This window comes from Haematobia irritans, chromosome 1 (assembly GCF_050003625.1).
Source record: "Haematobia irritans isolate KBUSLIRL chromosome 1, ASM5000362v1, whole genome shotgun sequence".
Taxonomy (NCBI): domain Eukaryota; kingdom Metazoa; phylum Arthropoda; class Insecta; order Diptera; family Muscidae; genus Haematobia; species Haematobia irritans.
Window position 1 is genome coordinate 172,079,838 of NC_134397.1, and position 23,583 is coordinate 172,103,420.

General features: G+C 34.2%; 1 long non-coding RNA gene across 2 annotated transcripts in view; it reads right to left on the reverse strand.

Moving 5' to 3' along the window:
* LOC142222139 (uncharacterized) overlaps positions 1 to 23,583 on the reverse strand; it is a 524,629-nt gene that overhangs the window by 203,749 nt on the left and 297,297 nt on the right. The window contains exon 2 of one of the 2 annotated variants that reach the window (XR_012718265.1): positions 3,189 to 3,217. The exons of the other annotated variant lie outside the window; for it this stretch is intronic. This is a non-coding gene — a long non-coding RNA (uncharacterized LOC142222139). The remainder of the gene's footprint in view (positions 1 to 3,188; positions 3,218 to 23,583) is intronic. 2 annotated transcript variants of the gene reach the window in all.

The following is a 23,583-nucleotide window of genomic DNA, read 5'->3' on the forward strand; positions in this document are numbered from 1 at the left end:
TTCCACAATCTGTCACACAATCAGCGAATTCAACCAAAAACCAAAGGAGTCCCATGTTATTTGTCCATGTCCACCCAAAAGCACACATCGCTTAGCTGATGAGTGCTGGGGTCAGTGCGGGCAGATGGAAAATCTCGTCATTCAAGTGAAAATAGCATTAAATAAATATTAACCTTTGACCATTAACTTCATTGTCATCATTAGGCGAATGTGTGATGGCTGGCTGACTAGTTTGGCTGACTATACCCTCACAAGGGCGAATATCGCTCAATCATAATCACTGCAATGAATTGTTAATGAATTCTAGAGCCAAATGAGCATACAAAAAAAAACAACAAAAGCAATCAAAACTAAAATTAATCAAAATTCTTTGTTCCTGCTTGAACAGATTAATCAAAAAATGAGTTGCAATTGGTTCCACTAAACCGTCAGCAGTAGTCATCAAACTCTAGGTTGAAATTTGCTTCTGTAGCCTAAGGAAAAAATTAATATTCTAACAGTGTTTTGGCAATTTGGAAAAACTTCATCGATGGAGGGAAAACAATTCCATTGGAAAATAAACAAAAATCTGCATTTTTACTATTATGTGGGACATTTGATCAAAACTATTCCAATTTTGTTATTTCATAAGAGAACAATCTTCTACTTTTATAAGGGAATGTTGCCTCAAAGGAGTTGTCTCTGTATGTACCCAGCAAAAATTACTAATTCTTACTCTCAATTTTCTGCAATATTCTTTCTCTACAATAATATGCAAATTTATTTTCAATAATATCGCTTGTAAGATACAAAAACGAATCGAAGGGATTGTGTTGCTGCAGTTGAAAGAATTCTACCTAATTCTATTCTAATAAAATTTTGACAAAAGTTTCTATAGAAATAAAGTTTTGACAAATTTTTCTATAGAAATAAAATTTTATGAAAATTTTCTATAGAAATAAAATTTTAAGAAAATTTTCCATAAAAATAAATTTTTGAGATAATTGTCTATAGAAATAAAATTTTGACAAAATTTTCTATAGAAATAAAATTTCGACAAAATTTTCTATAGAAATAAAATTTTGACTAAATTTTCTATAGAAATAAAATTTTGACAAAATTTTCTATAGAAATAAAATTTTGACAAAATTTTCTATAGAAATAAAATTTTGACAAAATTTTCCATAGAAATAAAATTTTGGCAAAATTTTCTATAAAAATAAATTTTTTACAAAACTTTTTAAACAAAACTAGAAACGAAATTTTAAGAAAATTATCTATAGAAACAAAATGTTGACAAAATTTTCTATCGAAATAAAATTTTTAAAAAGTTTTCTATAGAAATAAAATTACGACAAAATTTTTTATAGAAATAAAAGGTTGATAAATATTTCTATAGAAATAAAATATTGACAAAATTTTCTATAGAAATAACATTTTGACAAAATTTTCTATAGAAATAAAATGTTGATAAAATTTTCTATAGAAATAAAATTTTGACAAAATTTTCTATAGAAATAAAATTTTGATAAAATTTTCTATAGAAATAAAGTTTTGATAAAATTTTCTATAGAAATAAAATTTTGACAAAATTGTCTATAGAAATAAAATTTGACAAAATTTTATACAAAAATAAAATGTTGACAAAATTTTCTATAGAAATAAATTTTTTACAAAATTTTCTATAGAAATAAAATTTTGAAAAAAATTTTCTAAAGAAATAAAATTTTGACGAAATTTTCTATAGAAATAAAATGTTAATAACATTTTCTATAAAAATAAAATTTTAACAAACTTTGTTACAAAAATAAAATTTTTACAAAACTTTCTATAGACATCAAATTGTTACAAAATTTTCTATAGAAACAAAATTTTAAGAAAATTTTTTATAGAAACAAAATGTTGACAAAATTTTCTATAGAAATAAAATTTTGATAAAATTTTCTATAGAAATAAAATATTGTCAAAATGTTCTATAGAAATAACAAAATTTTAAGAAAATTTTTTATAGAAACAAAATGTTGACAAAATTTTTTATGGAAATAAAATGTTAATAAAATGTTCTATAGAAATAAAATATTGTCAAAATGTTCTATAGAAATAACATTTTAACAAAATTTTCTATAGAAATAAAATATTGACAAAATTTTCTATAGAAATAAAATTTTGACAAAATTTTCTATAGAAATAAAATTTTGACAAAATTTTCTATAGAAACAAAATTTTAAGAAAATTTTCTATAGAAACAAAATGTTGACAAAATTTTCTATAGAAATAAAATTTTGACAAAATTTTCTATAGAAATAAAATTTTGACAAAATTTTCAATAGAAATAAAATCTTGACAAAGTTTTCTATAGAAATAAAATTTTGACAACATTTTCTATAGAAATAAAATTTTGACAAAATTTTCTATAGAAACAAAATTATGACAATATTTTCTATAGAAATAAAATTTTGACAAAATTTTCTATAGAAATAAAATATTGACAAAATTTTCCATAGGAATAAAATTTTGACAACATTTTCTATACAAATAAAAGTAGGACAATATTTTCTGCCAAACGAAAAATCCCTATAATTATAAAATTCCAAAGTTCAACTAAGAAAACTAAACGAAAATTTTCTATAAAAATAAAATTTTAAGAAAATGTTCCATTGATTTGTGGTAAAATTTTCTTTAAATTTTATCAACAAAATCGAAGTTGGAAACGTAATCAATTGAAAAACAAAATGATAAATTTACCGTTTTAATCAAACTAAAACATAAAGTGGCGCCATATTTATACCTTGCACCACACTGTGGAAAAGGGAACTAAAAGTTAATGCATACATTTGGAATATCCAAAAGAAGACGAGATATAGACGACACATAGGGTGTCTTTGGAAATAATGCTCCGTCCGACCCCGAGTCGATCTAGCCAAGTCCGTCTAATTTCATGATGAAAGTCTACGTCGCAATTTCAATCGAACCTATTTCAAATTTCGAATAGAATCTTATTGGTTTTGGAAGAAATCGTTCCCATATATATCATTCGCCCCATATGCACTTATGTGGTCCCTGAAGCCAGAGTTGTATCCCCCTTTAAATTTTGCACAAGGAGTACAATTCATTGTGTCGTAAAGTGTGCCAAATTTGGTTACAATCTCTTCAGATTTAGATATAGCTCCCACATATATCTTTCACCCCATTTATATAACTAAACTTACCTTGAATAGTAGAATAGTAGTATTGAGACCTGTAATAAGAAGAAATTCCATGTTAGATTTGTGGATTTATAAAAAAAAAAATAAAAACGAAAAATTGGCGAAACCACTTGTAAATAATTGGTCCATATATACAACGCAGTACCAACGTATGATCCCATCGCATTCCTTCCGCCGCAAATATCTCAAGAAGATGATCAAGCAGTTCAATATGTGCCTCAAGAACATCAAAAAAAAAACTGGAAAAACCGATAATTCTAAGGTATAGGCCTACCCCATGAAAATTAGCAGCACAACCTAAATTGAATAAGACCCCAGAAAATTATATGGAAAACAACAATAAAAAATTCTTTTTGGGCGGCAACTTAATTTTATTTTTGGGGCCCATTTACATCATGAAAATAAACCCCTATATTTCAAATGAAAATGAACCCAAAAAGTGGGACCTATTTTCGCAATGGTGACAACCAAAAGCTCTTCTGAAAAGCATTTTATCACCCCAGCTTTGCTGTTTGCTTGGACCTTCAGACGGGAAAATAAAATTGTTGACAAAATTTTCTGTAGAAATAAAATTTTGACAAAATTTTCTATAGAAATAAAATTTTGACAAAATTTTCTATAGAAATAAAATTTTGACAAAATTTTCTATAGAAATAAAATTTTTGACAAAATTTTGAAAATAGAAATAAAATTTTGACAAAATTTTCTATAGAAATAAATTATGTTTTTGGACCCCATTTACATCATGAAAATGAACTCAAAAAGTGGGGCCTTTTTTCGCAATGGTGACAACTATACATACTTCTGAATAGCAATGTATCGCCCTAGTTTTGCTATTAACATGGACAGCTTCCGGTCAGGATTTTGTTTCAAAATTAAAAATGAAAATGAGCCCTTTGATTTTGGGGTCGATTTTCATGCTTTAGTTGCATTTTGTTGTGGCTCATATTCATTATGAAACATCGCTTCACATTTGTGGCCCTGTTTCATTTTGGGTTTTGTTTATCGCTTCACATTGTGATATAAACCCCACATACACAACAGGCATATACTGGCATTTCCAGAAGGTTTCAGAATGAAATCTAAGTATCGGTTTATATGGGGGCTATTTCTCAAAATGGTCCAATATGATCAATTTTCCAATACCATCCGACGCATATCTATAACCACAACTTGTGTAAAGTTTCAAGTCAACTGCTTTTTTCTTTCGGATTTTATCTTATGATTTCTACAGACGGACGGACATCGCTAGGTCGACTCAAAATTTCACCACGACCCCGAAAATAAATATACTCAATTGGGTCTGAGACCAGTATTTCGATGTGTTATAAACAGAAAGACTATGGTGGACCCGAAAAAGGGGACCATATTCGTATGCGTCATACACATAAATACATTTTAGCAAATTCCAACTCCAATTTTTGCCTTCAAATAAGAATTTTTCTTTAGCAAAAAAAAAAAAAACAAATTAATGAAGTCTAATAAATTTCCTTGAATTTGTCGAAAAATATTTAATTGTTTTTGTGTTATTGACGTTTTTAATATAACTTAGATATTCCTAAAATTAATCTTCATTTTCATTCCAGATTAATTCTATTTTCTTGAGTGTGGCCTACGCAGATCTTTTTCACCATGTGGATTTTTTGATTTAGAAGGTTGGTTAATTTCATTTTTCGATAAACCTTTGTGGATTTTTATGCTTTCTCAATAACATTTTCCAATTCCAATTATATTCCCGTTTCTTATATCTTTATTGTGTGTTATACAGATGTGAGATATCTGAACCATCATACATTTTTAATCCAGTTGCATTCTAATCTGTGTTCAATCAATTTCCCATATACATTGTTGAAATTATAAAGATAGACAGCAATCCTTTCTCGTTACTAACAAAATGACATTTGATGTAAAACATGATTCTCACTTGTATTTGGGACAAGCCCAAAGCGGATATTTGTGACTGTTGAAAAACATAGAGGCAAAACATTATAATTGTCATATTTTGTGGTTCAGAAAGGGGCTATAATAACAATACAATCACATCTGTGAATGTTGACAATATTTAAACAACAACAAAATCCTAAAAATAAAAGGCACTCATTCTCCAGTTGGCAATAAAGATCAACTAAATTGATGCTCAAAGCTTTTGGCTTTGAGATTTCTCCTCTAAGCAAACCTGAACATGAAACAACAAATACAATGCAGACAAATATAAAACAAAAACGAAAACATCAACGTCAACATCTTCATTTGAATCACAGATCCACGTTGAACCCCCTATAGTAGAGTAATTCAGTGGTGGCTGTCGTGTATGGTTGATGTTGGAACAAATTTTTACAAATTACCCTGTATGTCGCAAATTATGTTAATTTCTCTTTACGTTTATGGCCACGATTTTGGGGATGGAGGAAATAAAAAGTCTAGTAAGTAAAACAGATACTGGAGACAAAACACAACCAGCAAAAACTTAAAATATCCAATTACAATGTCTACGTAAATACAATAGAGGAAACAAATGCTTTTTGGAAAAATGAAAAAAAAAATGAAAAAAAAAAAACAAGTATATACGGCCGTAAGATCGGCCAGGCCGAATCTTATGTACCCTCCACCATGGATTGCGTAGAAACTTCTACGAAAGATTGTCATCCTCAAATTCCAACTCACTCGAATGAAATTTGCTCCTCCAAGAGGCTCCAAAACCAAATCTCGGGATCGGTTTATATGGGGGGCTATAAATGATTATGGACTGATCTGGACCACTTTTGGCATGGTTGTTAAATATCATATACTACCACCACGTACCAAATTTCAACCAGATCGGATGAATTTTGCTTTTCCAAAAGGCACCGGAGGTCAAATCTGGCGATCGGTTTATATGGGAGCTATATATAATTATGGACTGATAGGAACCAATTCCCGCATGGTTGTTGGATACCATATACTAACATCACGTACCAAATTCCAACCGAATGGGAAGAATTTTGCTCTTCCAAAATGTTCCGGAGGTCAACTCTGGAGATCGGTTTATATGGGGCCTATATATAATTATGGACCGATATCGACCAATTTTTGCATGGGTGTTTGAGGCCATATATTAACATCACGTACCAAATTTCAACTGAATCAGATGAATTTTGATCTTCCAAGAGGCTCCGGAGGTCAAATCTGATAATCGGTTTATATGGGGGCTATGGACCAATTTTTGCATGGTCATTAGAGACCATATACTAACATCATCTACCAAATTTCAGCCCGATCGGATGAAATTTGTTTCTCTTAGAGGCTCTGCAAGCCAAATCGGGGGATCGGTTTATATGGGGGCTATATATAAGTATGGACCGATGTGGACCAATTTTTGCATGGTTGTTAAAGACCATATACTAACGCCATGTACCAAATTTCAGCCGGATCGGAGGGTACAATAATACTGGTCGAGTTGAATCTCTTATCTCGCCCACCAAGAATTTGAAGATTTGAGCCCAAAGGGTTTGGTTCGGTTAGGCTTAGGGAAAGGGAAATGTCATTTTTTTGGGATCTCTTATGCTATTCAGTCCATTTGCATACCACGAGTGGTGCAAGTGTCTCTTATCAGAGAGTGCTGCCCGATTCTATGTTTAGCTCAATGACGAAACTCCTTCTTCCAACCGGCGAACTGAACGGACATGTAAATCGTAGATTGGTATTCATGATGTTTAAGAAGAAATAGCAAAACATACCTCTATAACTAATAGAAATATTTTTTATTTTTATAGAAATACAATTTTCGCAAAATTTTCTATAGAAATAAAAGTTTTACAAATATAGAAATAAAAAATTTTAGAAATTTTTCTATAGAAATAATTTTTTGACAAAAGTTTCTATAGAAATAATTTTTTGACAAAATTTTCTATAGAAATAAAATTTTGACAAAATTTTCTATAGAAATAATTTTTTGACAAAATTTTCTGTAGATATAAAACTTTGACAAAATTTTCTATACAAATAAATTTTTGACAAAATTTTCTACAGAAATAAAATGTTGGCAAAATTTTCTATAGAAAGAAAACTTTGACAAAATTTTCTACAGAAGTAAAATGTTGGACACATTTCTACAAAAATAAAATTTTCACAAAAATTTCTATAGAAATAAAATTTTTACTAAATTTTCTAAAGACAAGAAATACAATTTTCGCAAAATTTTCTATAGAAATAGTAGTTTTACAAATATAGAAATAAAAAAATTTTACAAAATTTTTCTATAGAAATAATTTTTTGAAAAAATTTCTATAGAAATAATTTTTTGACAAATTTTTCTATAGAAATAAAATTTTGACAAAATTTTCTATAGAAATAAAATTTTGACAAAATTATCTATAGAATAAAATTTTGACAAAATTTTCTATAGAAATAAAATTTTGACAAAATTTTCTACAGAAATAAAATGTTGGACACATTTCTACAAAAATAAAATGTTGACAAAAATTTCTATAGAAATAAAATTTTGACTAAATTTTCTAAAGACAAGAAATACAATTTTCGCAAAATTTTCTATAGAAATAATTTTTTGACAAAAGTTTCTATAGGAATAATTTTTTGACAAAATTTTCTATAGAAATAAAATTTTGACAAAATTTTCTATAGAAATAAAATTTTGACAAAATTATCTATAGAATAAAATTTTGACAAAATTGTCTATAGAAATAAAATTTTTACAAAATTTTCTATAGAAATGTTGGCAACATTTCTACAAAAATAAAATTTTGACAAAAATTTCTATAGAAATAAAATTTTTACAAAAATTTCTATAGAAATAAAATTATGACAAAACTTTTAAAAGACAATTTTGACAAAATTTTCTATAGAAATAAAATTTTGACAAAATTTTTGAGATTAAATTTTGACAACATTTTTTATAGAAATAAAATTTTGACAAAATTTTCTATAGAAATAAAATTTTTGATAAAATTTTCTGTAGAAATAAAATTTTGACAAAAATTTTCTATAGAAATAAAATTTTAAAAAAAAAAATCTATAGAAATAAAATTTTGACAAAATTTTCTATAGAAATAGAAAGTACGGCAATGCGATGTTTATATTGAACATTCAGTGTTTGCCACATCTAGTCAAGTTCCAGGGCCATATATTGCTGATATGTTATGGCTTCCATTATATACAAATGAAGGTATACAAAAGCGATCTGGCAAAATGCATTATAGGATGTAATGGAAATGCGCATTATAATATATGGGGAAGTATTGACATTAATACAAGAGCAAATGAGGTGGAAAAATTTTGACTATAATTTCATACATAAAGATGGCTAATGTGCAATCAAATTCCATGACATTGGGCTGCTCAACTCGACAAATCTCTTACTGAGATGACTGAGCAGTTTAATACTCCTTTAATTGGCGTGTCTTAGTGCCCCACATTTGATATTGTGAGCAGCCTATAAAAAATAACTCTCTTGTCATTGAGATGGTAAAATAAATACTAGAAGTTTGCTTTTACCCCTAACTTAATGCTCTTCAAAAATATATAAAACAAAGTTTTTTTTACATGAGCCACATATATAAGCAGTACTTAACATGTCTCGCTTTTTTAACAAAAGTCCATAATGCTCATCTTTTGTTATTAAAACAAAAATATTCTGTCAACTTATATTTTATGACAAAATTATTTTAAATGTTTGTCAAATTAAATGAAAAAGTTCCAAGAAGGTGTCTTGGAACATAAGAAGATATAAGCTTTTGACACACAGCAGCTACATTCGGTACATTACCATTAAAATTGAAAAGGGAAAATTTATATCAACTGTGAGTTTTGGATATAGATGAAATTTTAAATCCAAATAACTGGATTTGCAGCAACAGCAATTTGCTGTTAACAATTACATCTACCACAAGGGGTTAAGAGGAAGCACTTATAGCATATAAATCCCCTTATATGCCTTTATTTTTCATTTTTACCAAATCTACCAGAAAATTATTCTTAAACCCCGTTTGCATGTGTCTTCAATGAACCTGAGATACTTTGACACATGGATATTTTCGCATTTAAATGAGAACATTTAGGTACCATCAAACATATGCTTGGTTGCTTATGAGACACTGATTGCAAAATGTACTAAGTTGATATGAAATTATTGTTTTAAGAAGAAACTAAAAATCCACTGAAGTGATAGTCGAAGCGACATTGTCTCTGCGTTTTATAAGGAGAACATGGTGTACACAGGATGGCTGATATGTATTGCAACCAACTTCAGGTTAGTATCACTTCTAAACCGCTCGTCTAACAGCTACCAGATATATTCCAATGACAATTAATTTTATTGTTTAGCATTTTGATCTATTGCATTTAAAATATAAAGTTATACGTGATGGAATTCCAGTGTTATAGTGTGCTTGCTTCATTTTTGGTTGGAAAACCAAATGTGGCTATAGCTAGAACTTTCCACCATTCGAACTCCTTACCTTGATACTGGCAGTGTTGCATCGCGTCCAAAAACTGGACAGAAAAGAACGCTAAAAGCACCAGCTATGAACCGAAAAGTGAAGGACAGATTTGATCAAAATCCACAATGCAGTGGTAGAAAACTTGCTAGTGAGATGAACGTATCGAAAGAAGGAAAGCAAAACAGAATGAGTTTGGACTATAGCCATTGAAGTTCTGATGAGTGCAAGAGTTCTACGACAGATTAAAAAAGTTTAAAAAAGAATGGGGAAACCAGTTGATTCGCTTGCAAGAAAATTACCAGTTAGCGAATTTGGTTTTCTCCAATGAAAATCCAACATCCTCTTTACTTGCCAAAGATGTCAGCTTAAAATATAAACCTTCGCGATTCAGAAATGAATCGAAGCCAATGGTAAAAGGTGATTTGTTAAGAACTTTAGGAAAATAAATGTTGACCGCGACTGTGCCTCAAATAGTCCATCCTCCTAATCAAATTTTTGGCATATTTACAACATTTCGTCCGTTATCTCACAATTAAATTTGTCAATGTTGTCTTCCAATGTGTCAATTGAAGCGGACTTGCCTGTTTGGACACGAGCTATAACAAAGCCTCACGAAAAATTGTCTAAACGTTTTAAATCGCAAGATCTAGTCGGCCAAGTGACAGGTCTCGAATGTGATATAAAATGTTCAACGAACTCTCTTCAATAAATTCATTGTTACATGTCCTACAAGTCAAACTCTTACATTTCGGGCAAAAAGAATTGGATATCATCCCATGTTAGCGCTCACCATTCACAGTTACATCATCTTTGAAGTAATATGGTCTAATGATGGCACCAGCTCATAAACTGCTCCAAACTGTTACTTTTTCTAGATAATTTGGTATCTTTCGAAAAGCTTCTTGTCGATTTTTATACCCGCTGAGCGAATTGCCCAGATGTGGTCCAAGTTCCCAGCAGAAACGGCGGGACTCGCAGACGAGTATGATGAACGCCAACGTGCTAACTCTGTGGATCAGGGAATCTAGAGATTAGTAAGATGAGCACTCTAACCTAGGCACTGGCACAGGTAAGATTAGGTCAACAGCAAGATCTGTCTCGAACCCAAATGATGATGGTATCTCAGCCCCCTTTGGCGACGTAACGGTAACTGATCCGCAGAGATTTGCGAGGTTTTTCAACCGCCAGTTTATTGAGCATCCCGAGCTATTCGTCAAATCAGTTGTCCCCGAATCAGCGACATACAACAATTTACCCCACCCGAAGTTACAAATATCATCAACAATCCAAATCCATCCAAGGCGCTGGGCCCCGAAGGAAGCTTCTGGGAAAGCTGGGAGTTGAGTACTTGGGTTTTCAACCACAAGAATATTGAGCATCCTGAGAGTGATAGAGCGAGAAAGAGAGCCATTTGTCGCATCTGTGGTCCCCGAGCCAGCGACATACCACAACTTACCCTAGCCGAAGGGAGCCACCGTGGTGCAATGATTACCATGCCCGCCTTGTATACACAAGGTCGTGGGTGCGATTCCTGCTTCGACCGAACACCAAAAAGTTTTTCAGCGGTGGATTATCCCACCTCAGTAATGCTGGTGACATTTCTGAGGGTTTCAAAACTTCTCTAAGTGGTTTCACTGCAATGTGGAACGCCGTTCGGACTCGGCTATAAAAAGGAGGTCCCTTGTCATTAAGCTTAACATGGTATCGAGCAGCACTCAGTGATAAGAGAGAATAGTCTAAGTGAGCCTGATACATGGGGCTGCCACCTAACCTAACCTACCCTAGCCGAAGTTACCAATGTCATCAACAGTCCAAATCTATCAAGGCGCTGGGCCCCGAAGGAATTTCGGAAGCTTCTGGGAAAGCTGGCAGTTAAGTACTTGGCTATACTCCTTAATTTGTCCTTATACCATATGCCTTGGAAATGAGTAGGGTGATTCCACTACTGCAGCCAAGCAGACTCGAGCAAGAGTAATACGTACAGACCGACATTCCTTCTCTCTCCAGTAGCCAAGACACTTGAGGCAATACTTCTCCCAAGCCTTGTGGAGAATTTTCCAGCTGGCAACCATCAACATTGATTTCGTAAAATGCAGGTCACAACAACAGCTTTGCATCCTATTTCAGCATACATTAATAGGGCAATTGGGGAGCTTCCAAAGGTGGGGCGTATCTCCGGCACTGTTAAACCTCTACAAATTCTCAACCACACTATTCACTACATGTGCTGCAAAACTACTCGTACGTAGGCAATTGAATGTCATAGTCGACGGCGAGATAATTCTGACTACATACCATCTGACATCGGAGTTGCATTCGACAACGTTTTCAAGTTGTCTGCTGCCCATGCCACTACAATTTGTGATAAGCTCTGCGGTAGAAACAAGGTCCTCAAGTTGGTAGCCGGCAGCATTTGTTGGCCAATGGGAACACCTCAACCAAGCGACATGCAGTCGAATAACATACAGACCTGTTAGAACACTGCCCTTAGTACTGGGACAGGATGTCTCTGCAGTACATCCCTGCATCACCCTTAAATGGAGACGAAGATCATCCCTGTATATAGACATAAAAACAGTATCTCCTGGCTTGTTATCACAGTAACCATTCGATAGGCAACCACCACCCAGGAATGTAAGTGTTGATCTTTAACTTCTACAGCACGAGATCCAGCGTTACAAAAGAGTGTCTCTAGACCAGTCAGCATACCAGCAGATCTGCATAGGATTCATGAGGATACTGTAGCTGAAGCGGTGAGAAGCTAAAAGGTTAATCCTGTAATCGGAACTCGACCACCGCTCATAGCATCGGAGGAAGGAGATTTCCGCAGCAGACCTGTGTAGTTATTCCAAACTAAGATCAGACACGTGCAGACGCCTCGATCCCTACCTAGCGGCGATTGACAGCAGCGTAGCGGACGTGTGTTCCATCTGCAATTAAGGTTCACATCAGAGAACGGCTGCGATCTACCGCAACCGACCAGTGCATTTAGTAAACACCAATATTTGGAATCTTTTAACACCAATTGGTAAAAAAAAATTCAACCACCAATATCCAATGCGACCGACGACTGTTGGTGTTTGTTAGTATGAGTGTTGGTCTCTCGGAAACGCCGAAGTAAAGCAATCACACAAATTGTTTACCCATATCTCAGCAGTTTGGTATTCTCTTATTTGGTACTCTCTCAATTCTCTTGAGCTAATGCCAACTGCTGTTAATTGTTGTTGTTGAGTGCAATCACACTTAAGTGTCACACTCGTTTTTTGTTTACCGAGTGTTGTTACGATGTCGATTGGTGTAAGATTGCAAGACACTGCATACGAACATTGTTATATACTAGTGGTGTTTTTATTCTCGCATTTGTATCAATGTAAAAGATCGCATGGTAATTGGTGTTTTACTCACTGCCACCGATATTTTGTGGGTAAAATTGCAATACGAAAAAAAGCCACCGGTTGCAGTTCTCTGGTTCACATCACTTGCGTCACCTTTACGCTTGCCCAGCTAAACCTACCCGACACACTATCCTAGTTCCAGAGTTTCTTAATCTGGATACAAGCTGAAGTACTAAAGCATAAACAAAGAAATTAAATCACAAAACAAAAACAGTTAAATAGTAACAGCGGAACGTGCGTCAGCTGTTTAAACCAGAGTTGCCAAAAAGATAATAACTATAAAATCACACTTTAATTGTGCTTTACTATATGGGAATATCCTAAAGACAGTATTGAAACCCTTGGCTATCATACATGTCGGCTGCAGACTATGGACAGTCCAACAAAACTCCATCGCACTCAGCACGCGTCAACCAAGAATGGCTTCAAAAGAAAGTTCCTCCAACCGCGCAGCGGTCAACACAATCTCCGGATCTCGTTCTAGTGCATTTTGGAGAGTAATTTTGTAACGTGGTTTTCTTCGTGTGGTGAGGTAGTGGGGAGTGGTAGTTTACTACAATGATAGGATGTGAATGGATCGCATTATCTTTAAAGGTCGGGATGCGAACGAATCGCGTTAAGATGAATCGGGTGTTGCTATCGGAAGTTCGGCAGTGGTTGCTGCCACTCGCTTTACTACTCGTTAAGCTTCGGGCGATTCATGCCATTGTCCCTCAAGACCTTCATTCTTATGTCGGTAGTGACCACAACCGAACGAGAATTTCCAACATGAATTAAAAAACAAGTATATACGGCCGTAAGGGCTAGTCCGAATCTTATGTACCCTCCACCATGGATTGCGTAGAAACTTCTACGAAAGACTGTCCTCCACAATCGAATTAATTGGGTTGTGGTATCTTAAAACTTCTTAACATCGTTTTCTAAATTGTGTGTTAGTCCATAGTTAGTGGTATATATTAGACAAAAAAGGTATGTGTAGGTAAGTCTACAAATAATTATGAATCGATATGGAATTTTGCACCGCACATAGAGAGCCAGAATTAAAATATGGGGGTCGCTTATATGGGGGCTATATACAATTATGAACTTGATATGGACCAATTTTTGTGTGATTGGGGATCGATTTATCTGAGGGCTACATATAACTATAGACCGATATGGACCTAGTTAGGCATGGTTGTTAACGGCCATATACCAGCACAATGTACCAAATTTCAACTGACTCGGATGAAATTTGCTCGTCCAAGAGGCTCCAAAACCAAATCTCGGAATCGGTTTATATGGGGGCTATATATGATTAAGGACTGATATGGACCATGGTTGTTAAATATCATATACTACCACCACGTACCAAATTTCAACCAGATCGCATGAACTTTGCTTCCCCAAAAGGCACCGGAGGTCAAATCTGGGGATCGGTTTATATGGAGGCTATATATAGCCAAATTTCAACCGAATCGGATGAATTTTGCTCTTCCAAGGGGCTCCGGAGGTCAAATCTGGGGATCGATTTATATGGGGGCTATATATAATTATGGACCGATTTCGACCAATTTTTGCATGGGTGTTAGAGGCCATATACTAACACCATGTACCAAGTTTCAGCCGGATCGGATGAAATTTGCTTCTCTTAGAGGAGGTCAAATCTGGGGATCGGTTTATATGGGGGCTATATATAATTATGGACCGATTTCGACCAATTTTTGCATGGTTGTTATAGACCATATACTACCACCACGTACCAAATTTCAACCGGATCGGATGAATTTTGCTCCTCCAAGAGGCTCCGGAGGTCAAATCTGGGGATCGGTTTATATGGACCGATATGGACAAATGTTTGCATGGTTGTTATCAGGGATCCGGAGCGGAGCGTGGAGCGGAGCGGAGCAAGCCCTTTTTTTGCCGGAGCGGGAGCGGAGCGGGAGCGGCATTTCTAAAATCCGGAGCGGAGCGGGAGCGGAGCGGTTTCCAAATGAAAAACCGCTCCGCTCCGAATAAAATATTACTTGAATGAAATGTGTAACTTTGAAATTACACTGTGTAGGTACTTTCAAATTTAGCTAGTACTTAGCGTAGTGTGAGTAAACGTTTAAAATGTACGATATGTATTTTTGTACGTACGTACATTGGGGAAAACACAACGTGTTTTTTAGTAATTGTTTTCAAAAACGGCAAATGTCAAAATATATATCTAGTATGTGTTGTAAAAGTAACAACAGTACTTTCGATCAATTTCATCCCGTATTACTACAAAGATGTTTGTAATGAACGTCAAATAAATGCAATTAAACGATCTTATTTATATTTAATTTTTTAGTTTTCTACACTGAAAAAAATATTGTCGTGAAGTCAAAGATTCCATGTCCTTAGAATAAGAATGCAAATTTTGCTTAACATGGAAGACGCATTTCTCTAAAATAAAGTTTTTTATACCCATTACCATAGAATGGTGACGGGGGTGTAATAAGTTTGTCATTCCGTTTGTAACACATCGAAATATCGATTTCCGACTATATAAAGTATATATATTCTTGATCAGGGAGAAATTCTAAGACGATATAACGATGTCCCTCTGTCCGTCTGTCTGTCTGTCTGTTGTAATCACGCTACAGTCTTCAATAATGAAGCAATCGTGCTGAAATTTTGCACAACCTCGTCTTTTGTCTGCAGGCGGGTCAAGTTCGAAGATAGGTTATATCGGTCCAGGTTTTGATATAGTCCCCATATAAACCGACCTCCCGATTTGGGGTCTTGGGCTTATATAAATCGTATTTTTTATCCAATTTGCCTGAAGTTTGAAATCTGGAGGTATTTTATGACCGTAAAGAGGTGTGCCAAAAATGGTGAGTATCGGTCCATGTTTTGGTATAGCCCCCATATAGACCGATCTCCCGATTTTACTTCTTGGTCTATAAGCCCGCAGTTTTTATTCAATTTACCTGAAATTGGAAATCTAGAGGTATTGTAGGACCACAAATACGTGTGGCAAAAATTTTAAGTATCGGTCCATATTTTGGTATAGCCCCCATATAGACCGATCTCCCGATTTTACTTCTTGGGCTTATAGAAACCGCAGTTTTTATTCAATTTACCTGAAATTGGAAATCTAGAGGTATTGTAGGACCACAAATACGTGTGCCAAAAATTTGAGTATCGGTCCATGTTTTGGTATGGTCCCCATATAAAACGACCTCCCGATTTGGGGTCTTGGGCTTATAGAAAGCGTATTTTTTATCCAATTTGTCTGAAATTGGAAATCTAGGGGTATTTTCGGACCATAAAGAGGTGTGTGGAAAATGGTGAGTATCGGTCCATATTTTGGTATAGCCCCCATATAGACCGATCTCCCGATTTTACTTCTTGGGCTTATAGAAACCGCAGTTTTTATTCAATTTACCTGAAATTGGAAATCTAGAGGTATTGTAGGACCACAAATACGTGTGCCAAAAATTGTGAGTATCGGTCCATGTTTTGGTATGGTCCCCATATAAAACGACCTCCCGATTTGGGGTCTTGGGCTTATAGAAAGCGTATTTTTTATCCAATTTGTCTGAAATTGGAAATCTAGGGGTATTTTCGGACCATAAAGAGGTGTGCTGAAAATGGTGAGTATCGGTCCATATTTTGGTATAGCCCCCATATAGACCGATTTCCCGATTTTACTTCTTGGGCTTCTAGAATCCGAAGTTTTTATCCTATTTGCCTGAAATTGGAAATCTAGAGGTATTTTCGGGTCATAAAGAGGTGTGCCGAAAACGGTGAGTAGCGGTCCATGTTTTAGTATATCCCCCATAAGAACGATCTCCCGATTTAACTCCTTGGGTTTCTAGAAACCGTAATTTTTATCTGATTTGCCTGAAATTGTAAATATTCTGGTATTTTAGGCTCGGTCCATTTGGTAATGCCTCCATATAGACCGACTTCACTTGAATTGCTTGAAACTCAATGTAAAATTTCCGGATTTTACTTCTACATATTTAAGATTTCAAATCAAGACGCTATTTTATAATTTTCTTGCACACTTACAAGAGATGTTAATGATTCCTCTAAAACTCAAACAAAAATGGTTCTTATAAATCCAGAATCTGATATAGTCCTCATAGGTGAAATCTTTAAATTTATCTTCGGGAAGTGTCCTCAAGTCCTCAAGCCCTCCTAAGATTTCAAAGGAAACCCTAATATTTGGTTCATGGTGGTGGGTATTTAATGTTCGGCCCGGCCGAAATTAGTGCTGTATATACTTGTTTTCTTGTCCAAAAGGCAATAAACTTTTGAATGAAGTTGTAATGTCCTTATAATTAAGTGATTTTACTTAAAAATGTGTATCATAACATGAAAGATAAAATTTTTGAGGTAAGGTCAACGTGACTTTAATAATAAGAAAAATTCTTTAAAATTAATAAAATTGTCTTTAAATTTGTTTCCTTTTTGCATCTTGCCTACAAAGCAAAAAATCGTTAAAAAATAAAACATGTTTTTCAACACTTTATTTTAAAGACGCTTTTAACTTGAAACATAGCATAATTTCTACTGGAAGTCGAGTCTTAATATGGAAAAAAAAATAACTCGTTAACTCGTTTTTAAAGGATTTTGATAACAACTGACGAAAAAAATCTAAAAAAATGAAAAATTAACATATGCTTCCTAGAATGCTTCCTTTAATGAAGTCACAATGGATTTAATATTTCTGAAAAAATCTTCAAAATTAATAAAATATTTCAACACATTGTTTTAAAGTCAACACATTGTTTAAACCACATAGTGGTTAGGGTATAACAAGTTTGATCTGCCAAAAAATGTGCCTACAAGAAATATAGATTTTAGACCCCATAAAATATATACCGATAGACTCAGAATCACCTCCTGAGTCGATCTAGCGCTTGGCGTCCGTCCGTCTGTCCATGTATTTGTTGTTCACAGGATTCCGGTCGCAATTATTAACCGATTTTGATGAAATTTGGTACAGGGAGTTTTTTTGGGCACAAGGACAAACGTTACTGAATTTGGAAGAAATGGGATCAAATTTAGATATAGCTCCCATATATATGTATCGCCCGATTTCGACAAATGAGGTTACGTTGCGCTTTTTTACTAACGGATCGTCACCAAATTTGGCAAAAAAAAAATAATCTTTTTATCGCCCTTCAAGTCTACAAAATTTCATCTAAATCGGTTCAGATTTAGATATAGCTCTCATATATATGTATCGCCCGATTTTCCCAAATTTAGCCACAAAACCCTTATTTATCAACCGATCTTACGTAAAGTTGGCTAACTGTAATCTTCTATAGCACTAAGTAGATGTGCAAAAAATCATCGAAATCGGTTCAGATTTAGCTATAGCTCCCATATATGTACCGCCCGATTTTTCTAAATAAAATAAAACTCAATTGAACAAATAATACAATGTTTGTACTATAATTTTCTCGAAGAGGAGCGGAGCGGAGCGATATGGCCCATTTGCAATACCATCCGACCTACATCAATATTAACTACTTATGCCAAGTTTCAAGTCGATAGCTTGTTTTGTTCGGAAGTTAGCCTGATTTCAACAGACGGACGGATATGCTCAAATCGACTCAGAGTTTCACCACGACCCAGAATATATATACTTTATGGTGTCTTAAAGCAATATTTCGATGTGTTACAAACGGAATGACAAAGTAATATACCCCCCCATCCTATGGTGGAGGGTATAATAAAGCGCTTTAATTTGTTTTATTGCATATCAGCAACCTTGTATTATCAGATTTGTTGTGATCAAGTCGATTTACCCCCTTTTGACTATCATAGAATAATGTTCATATTCCCAACCACGAAATGTATGTATATGATACGAACTTTTTGAAATATACATAGATAGATAGATAGATATATAGAAACATAACAATTAAGAAGAATATACAAAATAAACTTTAACCTCAGTGTCACACATGTTGTCTTTCTTATAAAATTTTTCATTTGCCACCTCCCCGCAGCGTCATGCATTGTTTTTTCTTTCGGATAATGGGGATTTTTATTCCAACGAAGTCTGAAGATTTTCATCTTTTGTCATCAAATACGCCTTCAACCATAATGTTATGGAGATATATTTAAATAAAGATATGTCTGTGTATGTGTATTTATGCATATGTATATACTTGAAATACTTTTACCAAGAAAACCCAACATCCATTTTCCAAAATGAAATTGTTGAAGTTTCTCCATCCAACTTGAGGAAATCTTTATTTTTATATAACTCTCTACTCTACTCTGCTACCTCCAAAGAGGTATCAGTAACTTTCAGTGTAATTGGCAAAGTATCTTTTATGTTTGGTTTACTCTAATGAATTGTTTCGCACAACTCAACATAATGAAGAGGGACCTTTTTGAAATGTCTTAAACATAATTACATCACATTTTACCAAAGAACTAATTAACAAAGGCATAAGGTGACACTATATTAAGTTTGTGTGTTTGTTTTATCTTTAAAAGTTTTTGAAGGAAACCTAATAGTCTTTGGTTAAGAAATATGCTAGTATATTGAAAAGTTTGGAAATAAAGCAATGACAAGATTTTCAAGGAAACTGCATTTGTGAAAGATGTTCTACAAGTTGTCATACCTTCTGTAGGTACGTGCACAGAAAAAACATACATCCAATATAAATTACAAAAACTAACTAAAATGAAATATATAAAAAAATTAAATAAAAAGTAAAAAAACTGACTATTTAGCAATAATTAATTAATTAATTTTCAATCAAATAACAAAACAAAGTCAGTTAAAAAAGCTTTTATATAAAAAAAATGAAAAAAATATACAACAGGTTGGCTGTTAAGTCCCCGATCTGACACATAGATGGCGTCGCTAGTATTAAATGCATATTGTTTTTATATAGTACCAACCTTCAAATGATTCGTGTCAAAATTTGACGTCTGTAAGTCAATAAGTTTGTGAGATAGAGCGTCTTTTGTGAAACAACTTTTGTTATTGTGAAAAAAATGGAAAAAAGGAATTTCGTTTTCTGAAGGGAAAAATACGGTGGAAGCAAAAACTTGGCTTGATGAGCTTCCGAACTCTGCCCCAGGGAAATCAACAATAATTGATTGGTATGCAAAATTCAAGCGTGGTGAAATGAGCATGGAGGACGGTGAACGCAGTGGACGCCCGAAAGAGGTGGTTACCGACGAAAACATAAAAAAAAATTTTTGGGATGCGCGTGGAATAAATTTTATCGATTATCTTGAGAAGGGAAAAACCATCAACAGTGACTATTATACGGCGTTATTAGAGCGTTTGAAGTGACTATTATATGGCGTTATTGGAGCGTATGAAGAAGAAACAAGTATATACGGCCGTAAGTTCGGCCAGGCCGAATCTTATGTACCCTCCACCATGGATTGCGTATAAACTTCTACAAAAGACAGTCATCCACAAATTTCAACTCACTCAGATGAAATTTGCTCCTCCAAGAGGCTGCAAAACAAAATCTCGGGATCGGTTTATATGGGGGCTATAAATTATTATGGACTGATGGACAACTTTTGGCATGGTTGCTAAATATCATATACTACCACCACGTACCAAATTTCAACCAGATCGGATGAATTTTGCTTCTCCAAAAGGCACCGGAGGTCAAATCTGGGGATCGGTTTATATGGGAGCTATATATAATTATGGACTGATAGGAACCAATTCCTGCATGGTTGTTGGATACCATATACTAACATCACGTACCAAATTTCAACCGAATGGGAAGAATTTTGATCTTCCAAGGAGGTCAAATCTGGGGATCGGTTTATATGGGGCCTATATATAATTATGGACCGATATCGACCAATTTTTGCATGGGTGTTTGAGGCCATATATTAACATCACGTACCAAATTTCAACTGAATCAGATGAATTTTGGTCTTCCAAGAGGCTCCGGAGGTCAAATCTGGTGATCGGTTTATATGGGGGCTATATATAATTATGGACCGATATGGACCACTTTTGCATGGTTGTTAGAAACGATATACTAACACCATGTACCAAATTTCAGCCGAATCGGATTAAATTTGCTTCTCTTAGAGGCTCCGCAAGCCAAACCGGAGGATCGGTTTATATGGGGCTATATATAATTATGGACCGATATGGACCACTTTTGCATGGTTGTTAGCAACGATATACTAACACCATGTACCAAATTTCAGCCGGATCGGATGAAATTTGTTTCTCTTAGAGGCTCTGCAAGCCAAATCGGGGGATCGGTTTCTATGGGGGCTATATATAATAATGGACCGATGTGGATCAATTTTTGCACGGTTATTAGAAACGATATTCTAACACTATCTACCAAATTTCAGCCGAATCGGATGAAATTTGCTTCTCTTAGAGGCCTCGCAAGCCAAATTTGGGGATCCGTTTATATGGGGGCTATACGTAAAAGTGGACCGATATGGCCCATTTGCAATACCATCCGACCTACATCAATAACAACTACTTGTGCCAAGTTTCAAGGTGATAGCTTGTTTCGTTCGGAAGTTAGCGTGATTTCAACGGACGGACGGACGGACATGCTCAGATCGACTCAGAATTTCAGCACGACCCAGAATATATATACTTTATGGGGTCTTAGAGCAATATTTCGATGTGTTACAAAACGGAATGACAAAGCTAATACACCCCCCATCCTATGGTGGAGGGTATAAAAAGTGTTGTTCCACCAAGACAACGCACCGTGCCACAAATTAAGAACGATGGCAAAAAGTCATGAATTGGGCTTCGAATTGCTTCCCCACCCACCGTATTCTCCAGATATGGTCCCCAGCGACTTTTTCTTGTTCTGCTGCAATGAAGAGATGATCGCCGAAACTGAGGCCTATTTTGAGGCAAAACCGAAGGTGTACTACCAAAATGGTATCAAAAAATTGGAAGGTCGTTATAATCGTTGTATCGCTCTTGAAGGGAACTATGTTGAATAATAAAAACGAATTTTGACACAAAACTGTGTTTTTCTTTGTTAGACCGGGACTTATCAGTTAACCTGTTATGGTTTAAAAGTTCGTTAGCTAAAGTAGCACTAACGAAGCTTCATGAAAATTGGGGTTAGTCTTCCAAATTTGATTAAAAAGTTATTGTATCAATTCATTTTTTAATTAAAAATTTTACAATATTCAATCATTGACTTAATTAACTTAATGTTTCTATCTTGATTAAAAACTTAATTGTATCAATTAATTTATTAATTGAAAAAAAAATTCAACTTCAATCAACTTTTTTATTGGAAATATTTTGGTGATATTTTTTTCGGTGTCCCTTAAGTCTTATGTCTCTGAACTACGGAATATTTTCCTTAAAGTAAAGAAAACGATGTTTGCTTTAAAGCAATAATCCTTAATTTATTTGATTTATTTAATCTTTAGATTTAAGCTAAAAAGCTTTCACAGTAATAGAAAAAATTACGTTCCATAGTCGTGAACGGATGAATAGTTTTGAAATGAGCACGCCGTGCATGATTTTTTCTATAAGTTTGGATTTGAAGCTGACATGTGTTTATTTTAAATGCGCATCTTTGGCTCAGAATTTATATCAAAATCCTTAAAGGAAAATAAAAATCTTTGGTTCCAAGTAAACTTTTCTTGAGTGTATAAATAGAGTTTCCGTTCTTATTTTGGGGTTCGGTCAAAATTGGAATATATTAACAATCACCATAATGTACGACATTTCCGGCACTTTGCAGATGTGGAATATTCCAAAAATGTTCCATGATACCAGTCCAAAACTAACATTAGGCTCTTAAGACATGTTTGGGGTGACCATATTCCTTCTCTGTGTAATATTTACTGTCCCAAATCTACTCGATTCACTTTAAAGGCTACCTATTCTATGATATCCTTAAGCTCATTAAATTTAAGAAACGAACAAGTTCATTGTAACAAGAGTAAAACAGAAGCATCATTTCCCTATATAGAAGCCCATAGAGTACTTTAATTCATTTGAAAATAATTTTCCCTACATTCTATAATAAATCCTATAAAAAATTACTTCTCCTCTCCCCAAAAGGTCCCGCAAAACTACTAGACGCTTAACATAAATCACTGGACATCATAAAACCCCATACGCCCCTTAATGGCCATGTGGTGCGGTAACAAAAGCAACATTGTCGGTTATTTGCAACCTAATAAAACATGTCATTTGTTTTATTGTGTTGCAAGCAGCAACAACAAAAAAAACGAAAAGGGTGAACAAGAACATCAATACAGACCATAAACAACAAAAACATAATCAAAAGCTTCCCATTGTATTCCCAAAATGGAGTGAACGAACATAAGACCCTCTAAGAAAGGGCACTTCAAGACTTCTTGACTTCTATGAGTGGCTGAAATTGACATTGGTTACGCTAAGGCAACCATATTGTGAAGAGGGATGGGCGTAGAATGGATGAGGAATATAATACTCAGGTTTAGGTGCAATAAAATGATAATAATTGTTAATTCTTCTTTTATTCTACCCTTTCCAATACACTGGGAAAAATTGGGAGGGCAAAATTATTGGTGACAAGATGGACAATAAATTCCGCAGTTGGGTATATACGCAATGTCATG